A 15800-nucleotide genomic window follows, 5' to 3' on the forward strand; every position below is an offset into this window, starting at 1 on the left:
GAGATTCATTTTCATTTAACGAAAGATACGATTTAATGGTCGTCGTAATACCAGCGTTTTTAATCTTATCGATTTCTATTCCATTCAATTCATAGCGAATGTCTTGAAATAGGAACAACACAGGATTGTTCACAAAATGTATGCTAGATACTTTTTCTTTAGTAGTTAATTTAACTACATTTGCTTTGCCTTCAATATACAAAGTGCTGAGTGCTGGCAATACATACAAGTCTTGCTGATTTATAGGTATACGTATTTCATCATTTTTGTTAAAACTTGTTACATATGGTTTATATGAATGATATTCAAAACTTTCGATACTGTTGTCGTATGACGTTTGTTGGGATACATTTAAAATGTTCATCGTAATAAGCCTATTAATTTGAGAAATTCCTTATTGTTCTTAGTAAGTTTCTTTTTCAGTTGAATCGGTGCTCCTTTATGAATGGTTCTTTTAGGAATGAGTTGAATACTTGAGGTAGAAGGGTTTTTATTGAAATTTAGCATTTTTTCTGAAGTGTAAATACAGCTGCACTTCTTCGCCGCGTAAATTAATTTGTTTATTTTCTGAATCTAGCAGTCTAATATTTATTTCACCTATTGAACTTTGATTGACTGGAAAATATATTAAATTTTTAGGTTTTTTTTTTTTTTTTTTTTTATCCACAACGAGGAAGCTCTTGGCCTGTATCTCACCTGATGGTAAGTGATGATCAGGCCGAAGGTGGAAGCGAGCTTCACCCGGAATCCTCAACCACGGAGGAACTGGCTATCTTACCTCTAACTGCCGGAACACAACAATGCTGTTAACATTGTTGTTATGGCGACAGACTTAGGTAAGATGGTGGTAGCTAGCCAGGCGGACTTAGAACAAGCCCTACCACCAACCAAACCGAACAGAAAAATCTGCCCCCACTGGGAATCGAACCCGGGACCTCTGCGTCTGAAGCAGGTGGTCTTACCACTAGACCACAGAGGCGGTTAATACTTAAGGTACTTCAATAATTCGATAGCCAGGTGGTACATTAGGAACAAATTCGTGAATTATATGACTAGCTCTTCCATTCACAAATGAACCGCTTACTACATCACATTCGATGCGCACGATGGTTGTAGGTAAAATGTTGACTGGATATTGCGATTCTGTACTTATAAATGGTTTTACTTTACTTTTACCAAATCCTAATATTCTACCAAGTGAATCGTTTTTATCGAAATCTATTTCTTTAGAGCAGTAAATAGTAGTCTTCAATGTATTATTATTGCAATTCAATTGTAAAGCAGTGTTTTGGATGTTACTCCTTAAATAATCACAAATATCTTCAAGTTCATAGGAACCTTCAGGAATCGTTACAATTTTATCTTTGTCATAATAAAATTTATTGTTTCTTTCATCTACATTTGGTATAGAGTTGAATGTAGAGAAGTATAAAAGACCACACTCATAGTTTCCATTTAATGCTAATGTAGGTGAGTAGTTTGTTGTCAAAGACGCACCTCTCCCGGTGATAGACACAGTGAAAGACATTTTTGTAGTGACATATTTTGATCTACTTCATTATTATATAGGTATCTCTTTCCAATAGTCTCTTAAAAATTTTATACATAGATGACCGCAGTTTACGGTGCCAAATTTTTGTTGTTGTATGTAATTATAGTTTATAGGTAAATGGTTTAAATATTTTATCAATTCTAATGGTGGTTTTAAATTGCCAAAACTATCAAAATATTCAACATATTTGTTTTGCTTAACATAGGCTACCCAATGTGTTCCTGGATTATCTGAGCTGTCTAAATTTAGTATTGCACATTCTATTTTTCTAGATTTTGAAGGTAATGTGTCTCGCATAAAGACCCCACGAAAATATGGTATGTCTTTAGTGTTGTCTAAAATATCCAAATTATTCAGCGCACGCCTGGGTAGCCGCTTAATTAGTTTTTTGAAGGTTCTAAATATAAGCCTGCTCCTTTTTTATGAGGTTTTATATACAAGCCTTTCCCTACAGCCACTGCTTCCATCATCCTATTGTGTCGTTCTGCCTCTTGAAGACTTCTTTGAGCCGCTTTAGAATCATTAACTGCCTTTGCTATCCCCGCCGCGCCTCCAGCCAGTGATCCCAAAGCCGACAACCCCGCGAAAATGGGAATAAGAGGTAAAAATCCTCCATATTTTGGAATAGGAATAAAGCGTGGCAAACGAATTCCCTTTTTGTTTTTAAATAGCTTCTTTGCAGCTGCATATGCATGTTTGATAGCTGAACGATTGTCTTTAGATTTAAGTTTTTTTAATAGAGAATGTATCTTTTTTACGCCAGACATAAATGGTTTTACCCCAGCGCCTGCTTTGAGTTTTGTCTTCATGGTATTTTTTACTATCCATGATGCAATTTTTTCTCCTTTGCCAGCATCTTTAGATTTTAATCTTCTTTTAGCCATATTCAAAAGTTCTAAATCAGCCTTATGCCGAACGTTCAAATCACTGTTGGTGTAAGCAATATCGTGATACATGCAAGCTTCATCCAATTTGTTAATACCTCGATTGCCCTTTAGTAATCGTTTCTGGAGTTGTGTGCCAGGTCCACAAAATTGATAGCCAGGTAAATGTAGCTCAAACGGTAAACGATCTATTAGGCTGTTAATAATACCACTGCCCTCCTTCATCGATAATCCACAAGTGACGCAAAGATACCATTATGTGTTATTTATACTATGTTACAAGTTCTTTTTTATCCACCCAACTATTCTCTTCATTATTTAAGCCTAACCATTTCACAAACAGTTTATTTCCTTTTCTTTTTAAGACTTTCTCGATGAGGTAGAGGTCTGGGTATTTGGTTTTTTGTAATTCGTGTTCATAAAAAGAACCTAATATCTTTTGTTTGTATTTGTCTTCTATTTGATAAGTTTTAGGATTAGTTCGGTTATCCTTTATAATGCGAAAAATTTCTGTCGACCAATTTAGATCTTTTATTTGTTTTATTTTGATATGATCTGACAATGTTAGCCCGAACTAATGACTCGTTTAATGAAGTTACATCAACAGGTTTACATTTAGTAATTCTGTGTATCGTATTATTATAATGCTGGATGACGGAATCCATATTATTTCCAATCCATTGATATCGTCCACATAAACTAAAAAGTTTGTAAAGATGTGATTTGATTGTTCGTATTACTCGTTCTACTATGGATGCTTTTTTAACAGAAAATGTAGAATAATGGTTTATATTATGTTTTTGAGTTAGGTGATTAAAAGTAACATTATAAAACTCAGTACCAAAATCAGTTTGCAAATTTTTGGGGGTTCGTGCTGTGTGAGATAATATATTTTGCATAGCTTTCGTGACACATGTCTTAGACTTTGCTTTTAATGGTCTAACCCATACGTACTTTGAAAACGCATCAATTACTACCAGAACGTATTTAAATCCTTTGTTATATTTTGAATATTTTTGCAAATCTATAAGGTCAGCCTGCCATAAATCGTCTATTTTTTTTATGATTGTACATCGGCGGGAAAAGTTCCTTCTTGCTGCTCTGTGAAGTTCGTTGACTATATCTTGTTTACTCATTTTGTAGTTGAGTTCTGTTGAATCATGCGATCGATTTCTTTTTTAGTGTAATATAATGTACCCAAACTGTCGGTTGTCGCTTTTTCTAAAATTTTTAAGTAGTTTTTTACGTTACTGTGAATTTTTTTAATTTCATTTTTCAGTTCAGAAACATGTTTTTCTAAATACGCTTTATTCACAGCTTCGTCGTCTTGTTCAGGAAATTGTAATCCTTTTAACCGTGCCAATTTTAAATCAAAATCACCTGTTCCTGTTTTTATTAACGTATTAGTGGAATCAATGAATTCTGCTAAACGTAAACGCTTATGTACATGATGACCAAATTTGTCGATATTCATTGCACGCTTGGTGCTTTCTTTACTGTCGCATAGAGACTGCCTAATTTTCCAAATGTATTCTTTTTATATTCAACGTTTATGAGGCCAGCTTCATATAATTCCTCAATTATTGCATAAATTTCATTATTCAACCCAGTGTTTCCAGCTTCTTTTGATGCATATAGTAATTTCAGTCGTTCTACTAGCTCGTTTGGATCATCCCAATATACAATGTCTGTATTAGCTTTCACTTTTTTCAGTAGTTTCATACCTTCTCCTCTAGAAATAGTTGGAATACTTTCCATACTACTCGAAACATTCTTTGAATATTTGAACAAGGGCTTAATTATATTCATGTATTTGAATCCTTTGTTGCTATTTATTGCTTTGGATGGATCCCAATTACGTTTATGTGCACTGGTGTCTATAAGTATAATTTTATAATTTTGCAAGTCTTCTTCTGTAATAATATTCAAATTAGGGGTTTTCTTACACAATAATTCTTTCAAGCCAGGTGTCTTTTTGTAAATATTATTTCCAATTTTCCACCCTGAAGTGCGATCATCATCATAAACTCGAGCTTTCCCAATCATCAGTTTTCCTCGCTCATTTCTGAACCCATACGGAATGTTTTGTATCACTTCCGAGGAGGTTGACCATGACATAGATTCATTTGTTGTATTTGGTGACTATAAAAGTGATTTAAATGAACCATCGCTGATATTAGGATCTAAAGTTGGCGATACAGTAAGAGTTTGATTTGTACTTTGAAAAATCTCACTATCTGAGTGATCTTTTCCATCAACTGACTCCGTATAATCTTCACTCTCAGAACACGATGACTCGCTATGATTTTGTTTTATTTTTTTCGGTAATATTTTTTCATCTATATTTTTTTCTATTTCTTGGTATTCTTCATCAGTTTTGTTGGTTAGTTGATTAAGCGGATCAACAATAGGTTTAAATATTGTATTTAAGACCAAATCATTTCTATTTTTGGTATCTTTAATCAAATTTATCTTTCTTTTTACAGCTGTTGCAGATTTCAAAATTTGTTCTTTAAGATTTCGCTCCATTTTAGATATGATTCTACTCTGTATGAATTCTCAAAAGCAACTGATTAAATGGGAATAATACAACTACTTATGAATACTAGTTAATAACTATGAATGTATCAAAACCCATTCTATAATATCCTTTGTCTCGTTCACAATCTTTGTTTATAACGACATACTTGAATGCTTTATTCCAAACAATTGAGCACATTTCACGGAATTGATTCCATGACATATCAGAACCTACGTGTTCATCATAAATATGTTTCAAATTGATATCATCTTGTTTAAATAATATTATAAGGTTAGAGTTATCCCTTACAAGTTGCTTGGGTATTTTAGTATAAGTTTGATTGATATAAAAACAATCTATATTTTTGTGTCGTCCCATTGCGAAATAATCACGAATATTATTTTGATTTTCACAGGCCACATCGTCGAATACAATTATTGAGTCAGGTAGAGCTTCGTGTGGACTTAAAATTTCACTGTTATGATTGTATTTATAGTAAGATATGCCTGAAACCATAGCCAATACTTTTTCTAAAAATATATATTTAGGTTGATACAAAGATTTAGAATACACATAGAGGTTTTGAAAACGTGGACCATCCTTATGTAATAATAAGCTTATTACTAAATTGGTCTTTCCACAATTAGATGGGCCGCAAATAAGGCTGCGTATGGTATTAGGTAAAAGGTTCCCATGTCGCTTTGGGCTATTTGATACCACAGGACAGATACATCGTAATTTTAATGATTCTTTTTGTTTCAGAAATTTCATTTCTGTTCCTTAGGCTTGACCGCATTCTTTCGAGGATGTCAGTAAACTGATGATTCTACGTGCCAAAGTTTAAATTATACTACAGACATGTGGAAATTCTATCAAAACGTAATTTGAAGCAATATGTAAAGTACTCATGCCGTTTCAATGTGCAAACGTGACGAAACTTACTTGATGTTTAATATTATTATGATAAGACTTTTGTTGTGGTGTGTGGTTGCGTGTGGTTTTATTTAATGGTGTTGGTGGTGATCGGCATGCGTTAGCTTATTACCGGCGCTCGACACTTGGATACCAGGTGAGTCCTTTATTTTGAATTGTGAACTCTAGCACAAGCAAAACAGGGTTCAATCCGACGAAGCGAGCCGCGGCGAGGAGCGAAGCGACGAAGCGAGCCTGCGGCGAGCGTTCGGATTGAACACTGTTTTGCTTGTGCTAGAGTTCCCAATTCATTTACTACTGGCATGATATTCATAAGCTAATCGACCACCATATCGTGAGCAAGTACTCCAGAACACGACTGTCAGCGAGCTGAACCATATCTACCTCAACACTCCATGTAAGTAGTATCCCTTTTAAATGGATTATTTTCTGCATTGTTATACTTCTCGTGTGCATTCCTTCTAGGGACGAAACGCCTCTGTTGTGACTGAATTTAATATTTTTTTTTTTTTATTCGCAGCTACCGGTTTAAACAGTCAACATGGAAGGTCTACTGGTTTTACTAGCATCATTCCTTCTGGCACAGGCGAGGCCAGAATCCATGGCGGAGTCCCCTCACCCTGAGTACAGAACTGTGAGTATATCTTATTATCGTTACAATTTCTAAGCCAAGAGTTTAACGTGTGCCCCAACCCTCCGAATGTCTTGTAAGTTTCAACGAAATTAATGTTATTTTTTCTATTCACAGATCACAGATCCGACCAGGTCGCGCAGAAATGCAGAGGCTGTGGGAGAACACTCCCACGTTGTGAAGAAAGCAGGCATGATAGGGACCCGAATCGGATTCCTCAGCGGCCCGGACCCCAACACCTACTGGGCAGCCTAATGTCTTCTGTCGTCTGTCGGATGTCAATTGTGTTTTCTGTTTAAACCGTGACGCTTATGATGTTAATTATTGCAGTGCCGGATTTTTATTACTTTTTTAAATAAAAAGTTGTGATAAAATATTTCTTGGTATCATTTACGTAGAATAAGCTGACGCGATAGCGCGTCCAGTAGGTATCCCAACTCTTGTATATACCTGGCTGTGAGCTTAGGTCATCATCGGTCTGCTAGGCTACATGTGCATGGAATGTGCATCGGACCGATGTGCAGCTGTAGGCGTCGCGCCGCAACTTGTGCAACAGACACTGCACTTTAATGGGTCGAGCATAACGGCTTATGAGTTAACATCGTTGCATGATAGAACTGTGTCTCCTGACCTCAAAAATACCACCCCCCGCCACCCCCGACCCCTAACTTTGAAGTTATAGGCCGTATGTTCTTGTGCACTTGACTGTAGTGTGCGCACTCCCATACATGCCCATACTGATCAACTGCCCCACTAAACTATCGGCCGACGAAAAATCTACGGTGTGCGCCTACTCTAAACCTGCGCAGTGCGCATGTGATTAAAATTTACTTCACCTCTAAATCATAATCATGCGGTCATAAAAAGCGCGCATGCTTAATTACCCCACCCCCAGAGGTATCATTCGAGCAGATAAAGTTCACGCGTGATAATCATTACGGTTGTGTCACGTAATGAGTGCCATTAGTGGATCAGATCTACCAAATTACTGTTGTGAAGGCACTGGGAAGATTGTTATGACTTATAGAGATAAATCTTAATGGAAGCAGAAACATTTTGTTTGTTTCTTACGTCCCTTAACATAGATCTATATGTTAACAACATATTGAAAACATACTATGAGTCAGTTAATAGAGTAGTTAGTGAGACCACAACAGCCAATTTGTACATTATTTTTATGAGCGCTTAAAACGCGTTTTTCTTTTACATTTATACGATAAAAAGTGATTCTATGATTTCAAATAGCACATGAAAAGACTTAGTGTCTTTTCAGTATAATGTAATAATCAGAATTACTTATTCGTTGCTCGAATACAATTTAAGAGTAGGCGCACACCGTTGATTTTTAGTAGGCCGATAGTTGTGCCCGATTTTAATTTGTATGAAGAATCGGTCAAATCGAATCGGCGTAGTGTGCGCACTCCCATACATGCCCATACTGATCAACTGCCCGACTAAACTATAGGCCGACGAAAAATCAACGGTGTGCGCCTAGTCTAACCAAAAAGTATTTTTTTATTTTCACAAATCCAAATAACCATATCAAGTTTCTTCTTCACTTTTTAGCTCTTGATTACATTTTATTCAAGTTTCCCAATCTTCTTAAACTCAAATTGCTTAAAGCAAGTTTTCTATGAGCTTCTAAGAACTGGGTACTTTTATCTTGGTCAATCTATAACGGCTATCCTGATACATCCTAGTGGGTACCAAGTGGGCACTAAAGTTCACCTAGACGTCTATAGCCTGTGTCGTTTTAGAGCCAGTAAGAAAGCCATTTTCTAATTATGCCCGAGCGACTGTGCGACCACAGTAAAAGTAGGGACAGAAACACCATTTTGAAAGAGGAAGAAACAAGTGCGCATACCGCCGGTTACTGAATTAAGATGAGAGATAAGCACGCTTAAGCTAAAAATCTAAATTCAGAAACCGAGGAATATGGATTCGATTTCGTTCAATAAATAATGAAAGTAGCAATGTAATAGGAATGAATCTATACTAATCTATCTATATTATCTATCTATACTAATATTATAAATGCGAAAGTAACTATGTCTGTCTGTCTTGCTTTCACGCCTAAACCACTGAACTGAGATTTGGCATAGAGATAGTTTGAGTCCCAGGAAAGGACATAGGATAGTTATTATCCCGGTTTTTGAAACAGGGACGCGCGCGATAAAGTTTTTCTGTTACAGATAAAATGTTTGTAAATGTAAATTATGTTTTAAAGTTTTCTTTGGATTTTTTTACAATTTTATCAACAAAGGGTTACATACAAAAATTTATAAAGAAAAATGTTGTCAAATTCTCTGCGTAGTGTATTCGTAATAGACAACCTTATGCAGGAGACCACTTCATCTGCATCATTTAATTGAAATACTGCTCTACAAAAGTCTTCAACTACTAAAGCGACAAGTTGCAAGCACCTTGCGTCCAATAAACAAGCGCTAATTGCATTTCTGACCCTTCTTGCACTATGGCGGGTCTGCACAGAATAGTACGGACATTGGCAGAATCGCCATTGGCGTGTTCCTTACTGGGCCAGCGAGTTCAACCTTTTTACTTTGGTTTTTATTAGATTTTTATGACTAGCTCTAGTAACGGTAAGTGACCTGAGTGGAATGAACACTCGGTTTGTAGACGATAAAATAAGCACTCAAATCTGGACTCAAATAACTCTGCAGTAAGTTTGTTTAAATAAATAGGTTACGTATGTTTCATTTTGTATCAACATTGTTTTTGGCACTTTTCAAAAACAAATCTGCATAAGTATTATGTATGAGATGATGATCAAGAGCAGGCGATTAATTTATTAGATTTTTACAAGGTAGACAGAATTCTCTAATGGTAATAATTATTAATATACAATATCATGCCTAAAACGAAATTGAAAGAAAAATTGCTAATGATGAAGACGAAAAAAACGTATAATAAAAGATTAGTGCTTTGCAAGATTAGTTAATACTAATTCTGAAATAACAATCACTAAGCCAAATGAGATTTAGATACTTAGTTGAAATATAAGCCTTGCCCGAGTATTCCTAAGCACTTCACGTCTCTACATCAGGTACAATCACAAGTACAAAGTGGAAGCGACCTTCCAGATTGCACTTTCGGGCACTTAGTCCGAGTCAAAACGTACAGAGCAAGTTAAAAGACAGTCTCAAATTGTCCCCGAGAGGTCGAGTACTGCGAAACAGTTTACGAGTGGACGTTGAGAGTGTTTATTCTTATTAAACACGTTATCCATAGTATGGATTAATACAATTACTGTTAAATTTCATTTGCTATAGGCATCTGCCATGAGAATATAGAGCCGAAAAGCAAGACCCACTCTCAGACATGGTAATAAAAGATTTAGCTGAGTGATTTTACTCCTTAAATAATCCTATTAATCCTAATTCCTATTCCTTCGTCATATCGGTCATTTTCAAATTTCAGTTGCTTCTATGTAAATATATATGTCAACGTGAAATTGTGAACTCTGTCAGTTTATAATATAACGCGTTAGTTTGTAAACTAACAGTGGGTTAGGTTAAGTTAGATTGTAATTTAACTACGTCAGATTATAATCTGACGGAATTCACAATTTTACGGTGACATTTTTTATAACTCAAAGGTAACTGACTGACTGACTGACATAGAGATCTATCAACGCACAGCCCAAACCACTGGACGGATCGGGCTGAAATTTGGAATGCTGGTAGATGTTATGACGTAGGCATCCGTTAAGAAAGGATTTAACGAAACTCCACCCCTAAGGGGGTAAAACGGGATCCCTGCCTGCAAACCATTATTACAAATCATGAACAATTTCTAAATAAATACATACAATATTAACCACGTGCCAAACCTCTCCAAAATTCGAAATAGAAAGCCAATAAACTAAGCAAACCAGGAAAAATTACTAGGAGTGCAGAGCTGCATAATAGTTTTTTCCGTGTCCCATCGGAAAATCGGTCTGAACAACCAGCGTTAGCTGACCCAGGCGTGTCCAACGACGTTTGAATCCGCGATACATGGTGATAAAGCAAGAAACGGGTGCGGGGGTCTGTCAGGCCTGGACGCGGTGGTTTAGAATGTACCGCGCGTTGCGAATACTCGCCGTGCTTTCCGGTGTTAGAAAACGCTTCTCTTTTCATGTTGCCCTGGTACCGTCTCTATAGAACAGCCATTTAATACTTACCTACATTTTTTATCTACTTATGGCGATTTGAAGTTATATGTTCATTTAAGTTTTTTCTTTTCAACCTCTATTTTTCTACTGACACAGGCCTAAAACAATGTTTTTTAGCTGAAGTTTCATGATAGAATCCTATGAAGGACATTCATCGTTATGAAAAATATTAAAAAGTTTCCCTGATCAAAACAAAAGCATGATTTCCATATTGCAAAAAATATATAAATGATTGATTAAGAAAAACTTGGGTCAATAAACAATAACAATCGGGAGAGTCCATCTCTATCCATAAAGACGCTGTAAAGCCTAAGCCTTAGAGTAATCATCTTTAGACCCTTCTTGGTCGTAAAGGCCCTTTATTAGACGCTTCTTGGCCTTACAGGCCTCTGAAGTGAGCTGGCGGTTCTCTTCTTACCATGGGTATACTTGGTGGCGGCGACCGGCCACGGAAGCGGGATTTCGTTTGTCCGCAAAAAACGTTTCGACTAACTGAATTTTTGAGGGTTTGAGCGCACCGCGCGGAATTCCGGATTGCGGGTGCAATAGTTTTCCGGATATCTTAGCAAATCAATATTCCAGATCGGTATTTGAACTTTGCTATACCTATATCACCATAAAATTGTGAATTCCATTAGTTTAGACTACAACGCGTAAGTAAGTACCTAATCGGAGTAATTTAAAAGGGTTAAAACTTCAACCAAAACAACTAGTGCAGCCGACGTGCACGATGGTCATGGCGATCAGATGTCGTGTATGAATTTGTAGCGATGAGTTCACATCAACGCGTTCTGTCATTGGCCTATGCACGCGCAATGATCGCCATCGCCGACGCGATCTGCACGCGTTGGTTTGGCTGAAGTTTAAGTAACACACATTTTGAACAGTGTAATTTTACCTTATAATCATTCTTCTTTAATGAAGGTGTCTGAAAAAATTGTTAATTTTGCTACCCCAAACATTTAATAAAAAATCAAAATATTATAACAAAAAATCGACTTCCTCATGCTCCCATTCCTAAGATGGATGAGTTCAAAAGCTAAGTACAGGCAATTTGCAAATAATTACGACTCAAGATATGCCCTGATTAACAGAAATGTAATTAGCTGTAATATCACACTTTTCATTATCATAAATGTCAATGACCGGAATGAACTCCTTCTTGAACCATTATTCCGATTAAAACCCAACTCATTATACTTAATTAAATCCCCCATTTAATCCAACAGATTCAAGGAGCTCCCTAGATAACCATCAGTTATCCATCTCACAGACAGACAAGTTCATTTCATAGATTCTGCCTATAGGCTGTTCGTTCGTTTCAGCCAAATGACGTCCACTGCTGGACAAAGGCCTCCCCTAAGGATTTCCACAATGACCGGTCCTACGCTGCCCGCATCCAGGCACCTCCCATGACGTTCACCAGATCGTCGGTCCACTCAGTGGACCTATAAGCTGAAACATGTTGTTTGTCTGCGGGACAGTCAAGACATTTTTATATAAGAACAATTAATGAAGATATCAAGTTAAAATCAATTCAACCAAGTTCTGTGGTCTCTAACCCATTCTTGTATAGAGAAAAATATTTTCATGGCATCTTATACTGCCCCCGTCACCTAAGGGCTTATGGATTCTACAAAATAGATTCTAAGCTGCACTACACGTTAGAGAGACAATGGAACCACAAAGTGATTTTATTCGTAAAGTTTTTTAGAAGCGACTGAGGGCCGGGAGACGTAGTGTTAGCAGGCCCCCCACTAGGTGGACCGACGATCTGGAAGGTCGCGGAAGGTGCCTGGATGCGGGTGGCGCAGGACCGGTCGTTGTGGAAATCCTTGGGGGAGGTCTTTGTCCAGGAATGTATGAATGAAACCTTATATGCAATGGTTTCTATAAAAAGAGCTTTTAAATTCGCGGCATCTATAACACGAAGTTGTCTTTGATCTCTGACACAATTAGATGAATCAGAGCTCATCTACAAAGCTATTGTTATTCGTGCAAACCGTCTGTATCTTTAACTAACTTCCTTATTTATTGGTTTAAAGATATTTCAAGAATTCCTTGCACTAGAAGATGGAAATATGTTTAACTTAGACGCTTAGAAAAACAACTGCAACCAAGTTTTCTTTGGTGTCTTGATTTTGCGTTATATGTTGTCAAAGTCAAGCTTTAGATTCTAATTTTGCTAATTACATAACAAGGTGATCCTGAAGGAGATAGGTCACCTTATCTGACCTAGATATCTGATGTTTCTTCCACATGAATGGACCCATTTATCGATAGGTAATTTATCTATATAAAATTGTAACTCTAACTAATAAATATTACAACCTTTTTCCCGTGGCTTCACTCGCGTGAAATTTCGTTTGTCACAGAAAAACTTTATCGTGCGCGTACCTGTTTAAAAAAACCGGGATAAAAACTATCCAATGTCCTTTTCCGAGACTCAAACTATCATTTGAAACGTCAAAATCGGTTCAGTAGCTTGGGCGTGAAAGCGTAACAGGCAGACTTTATTTTCATCTATATTAGTAGGGATTAATTTAACTCTTATTTATAAACTATACTTGTCTTGTTCGTTTTAGATTTTTAGTCCCCTTAGGACTTGTTCCCACGTTGTTTGCAGGAACAGTTTTTTTGCAGGATACAGTTTATAGTAGTAAACGTGTTTTAATATAAACGTTCACATAAACATTCCCGTGAGCGCTCCTGCACACGACGCCGCCACCGCGCCGCCGCCCCTACACTGTTCATACGCACGAGTAAAGCCCGCCGCCGCGCCGCCGCCGCACCGCCGCCGCGCCGCCACCGCGCCGCCGCCGCACCGCCGCCGCGCCGCCACCGCGCCGCCACCGCGCCATCAAAGCATAATTTTGCCAGCGGCGCGGCGGCAGCGCGGCAGCGGGCTTCACGCGCCAAGCATAAATAGTGCAAAGGCGCGGGGGTGGCGCGGCGGCGGCGCGGCGGCGGCGTCGTGTGCAGGAGCGCTAAAAAAAAGATCCAAGCACGTTCAGATCCTGCATAACTGGATCCTGCAACCGCCTCTGTGGTCTAGTGGTAAGACCATCTGCTTCAGACGCAGATGTCCTGGGTTCGATTCCCAGTGGGGGCAGATTTTTCTGTTCGGTTTGGTTGGTGGTAGGGCTTGTTCTAAGGCCGCCTGGCTAGCTACCATCTTACCTAAGTCTGTCGCCATAACAACAATGTTAACAGCATTGTTGTGTTCCGGCAGTTAGAGGTGAGATAGCCAGTTCCTCCATGGTTGAGGATTGAGGGTGAAGAGGGTGAAGCTCGCTTCCACCTTCGGCCTGATCGTCACTTACCATCAGGTGAGATACAGGCCAAGAGCTTCCTCGTTGTGGATTAAAATCTGGATTGCCCTGAGAACGAGCCCTAAGAAGAAATCAACCAAATGCCAACTGCCAAATGTGGAATGGGCCTGCTAACGACGGCTTTGTTTCATCGCTGCTTATGCTAATGCGACGCGTGATGAGAATCAGGATTCGTTGGCATTGAACTGATTTTGTTTGATCTGTTTTTGTATAAAAATACGCCTGATTTTGAATCAGAAGCAAATAAAATCTGTTTCATCAATTCGCTTCTGTGAGGCTACGATTTTGTATACGCCAATTTGGGGCTTAAAAAAATCGTAAATATACGTTAGTGATCAGCTAATTAATGTAAGAAAATTAATGATAAAACCTGTTTTACTTCAACTCAACCCCATTGAAGGCATGTTTGCAGATACGTAATGTATACCTAATGTAGTAATGCGAAAAGAAAAGCACGTCCCTTTTCAAAATTAATTACTTCATGGGCAATTAAGTATTTCATGGATGATAAAAAACTTCACATGTTACATGGCCTAATAACTTGATACACAATCATGTGTAACCTAATATTGTAAAAAAATCCTAAAAAGGTGCAAAAAATACTAAACTAGCTAGGTAGGTTTATATCACTAGGTCATAGCTCCCATGAATAACTATGTAGACGAAATCAAAACCCCAACCAATTTTTTCCACGCAATCTCATGATTTAACAGTATCGTAATAAACAATTTGCAAGGGAATTACATCCCAAGACCATCAATATAAATTCCCATAGATCAGCCAGCTTTATTAGCATTAAGTAAACATGGCTAGGCAAAGCGCCAGACTTTTGGGCCAAAAAACTATTTGTACAGTCGAGGAAAGAAATGTTTTATCTTCACATCACATCAGTTATGTTGCCACAAACAAGCAAGATTGTTTGGCGACTATACTGAGAAGTATTGGAGCTTATTAACTCTAGTTTTAGTTGGGTACTACTACAGAATAAACTTAAGTACTTACCAAAAGTGACCTCCAAACTGGAACTTACCTGCAACATAACAAATATTGAGCACAATTCAAATAATAAGGCTAAATTCCACCACTTAACTTCAATCACAACAACCTTAACCGGTGTTTATCGTATGGAGTTTGACAGACTTGACGTTTGTTATACTTAAAGTAAGATGGTGCAACCCAGCATAAAGTATGTAGCGTACACAGCCAGGTTTTACTTGGTCGCGCGACACTGGCCACCAAGAAACTGCATTCTTTTCTCGATGACAAAATTTAATGTCAATATTCTTTTGTTTTTTCTCTAGCGCCAAATTTTCTCTCAGCATAATTTCAAAGTTTCAATTTGTTCATAATTATTGTTATAATATTCACGTTTATATCAGTCAATGATTTTTGATTACATTCTGTTGTATTATTTATAACTACGAAACCTCGAAGAACATGTCATTTACAACAGGATTAATGCAATCGAGCCACTATAAGGTACGCTAACAATGTTTTTGCTTTTATCTAACGTTGAGTTAGTAATTTAGTAAGTCGTAAAAGGTGACTAAGCAACCATTTGCGAACATCGAGCCTCCTCACTCCATCTGGCTAGCTATAACGTGGAGAGTAGGCCAAGGTTGCCTTTAGTATTAGACAAGGCAGCATGCTCTGTCCTGCAGTGTAGATTTCATTGTTAGTTTTTCAATCCATACTTTAAAAATATTTTCTCGTTTTAAATGTTTTAAGTCCAGCAAGCGATTCATTTGTCTAGTAACAATGTTGTTTTATATC

At 37.5% G+C, this 15800-nt stretch overlaps 1 long non-coding RNA gene and 1 other non-coding gene across 2 annotated transcripts; both read left to right on the plus strand.

The window, feature by feature from the left end:
• The first annotated feature begins 6338 nt into the window (after positions 1-6338).
• LOC135075056 (uncharacterized) lies at positions 6339-6895 on the plus strand. Its single transcript, XR_010257955.1, has 2 exons — positions 6339-6524; positions 6639-6895. It is a non-coding gene; the product is annotated as an uncharacterized LOC135075056 (long non-coding RNA).
• A 6840-nt stretch (positions 6896-13735) lies between these two features.
• On the plus strand, positions 13736-13807 carry Trnal-cag (transfer RNA leucine (anticodon CAG)). The gene has a single exon. It is a non-coding gene; the product is annotated as a tRNA-Leu (tRNA).
• Positions 13808-15800: the final 1993 nt, after the last annotated feature.

This window comes from Ostrinia nubilalis, chromosome 9 (assembly GCF_963855985.1).
Source record: "Ostrinia nubilalis chromosome 9, ilOstNubi1.1, whole genome shotgun sequence".
Classification (NCBI taxonomy): Eukaryota; Metazoa; Arthropoda; class Insecta; order Lepidoptera; family Crambidae; genus Ostrinia; species Ostrinia nubilalis.